This window comes from Sinocyclocheilus anshuiensis, unplaced genomic scaffold (genome assembly GCF_001515605.1).
Source record: "Sinocyclocheilus anshuiensis isolate Anshui unplaced genomic scaffold, SAMN03320099.WGS_v1.1 scaffold84, whole genome shotgun sequence".
NCBI classification, from domain to species: Eukaryota; Metazoa; Chordata; class Actinopteri; order Cypriniformes; family Cyprinidae; genus Sinocyclocheilus; species Sinocyclocheilus anshuiensis.
The window spans coordinates 1-581 of NW_015557076.1; positions in this window are offsets into that span (position 1 = coordinate 1).

Consider the following 581-nt stretch of genomic DNA (forward strand, 5'->3'; position numbering starts at 1 on the left):
TGCAGGTGTTTTGAGTTGATTAGCTGATTGGCATGTCACCATATGTTTTACCATTTGTTTGTCACCATATGTTTCAAACATTTGTTGAGATAGTGAATTGGTGGGTTTTTGTTAAATGTGAGCCAAAATCATCACAATTAAAAGAACCAAAGACTTGAACTACTTCAGTCTGTGTGCATTGAATTTATTTAATACACGAGTTTCACAATTTGAGTCGAATTACTGAAATAAAGGAACTTTTCCACGACATTCTAATTTATTGAGATTCACCTGTATACACTGTCTCCTGTAATGTCTGCAATTTATGAATTTTCTGTGTTTGTTAAATACTAGGATAACTTGCTGAAATGCGTACTATGCATCCAGAGCACGGTTATTAAAACTAATACTTTTTTTAATTATTAGCAGTAATTATTATTTTTAAATAGCTATTTAGCTATGTAGAACTAAAAATAAAAACAAAAAAGTATTTAATTAGAAACAAAATAAACATGAACTGAAATCAAGTAAGATGTAAAAAATGTACAATTGTTTTATTTCAGCTAGTTGCCAAGGCAACATTTCTCGTTTTCATTTAGTTT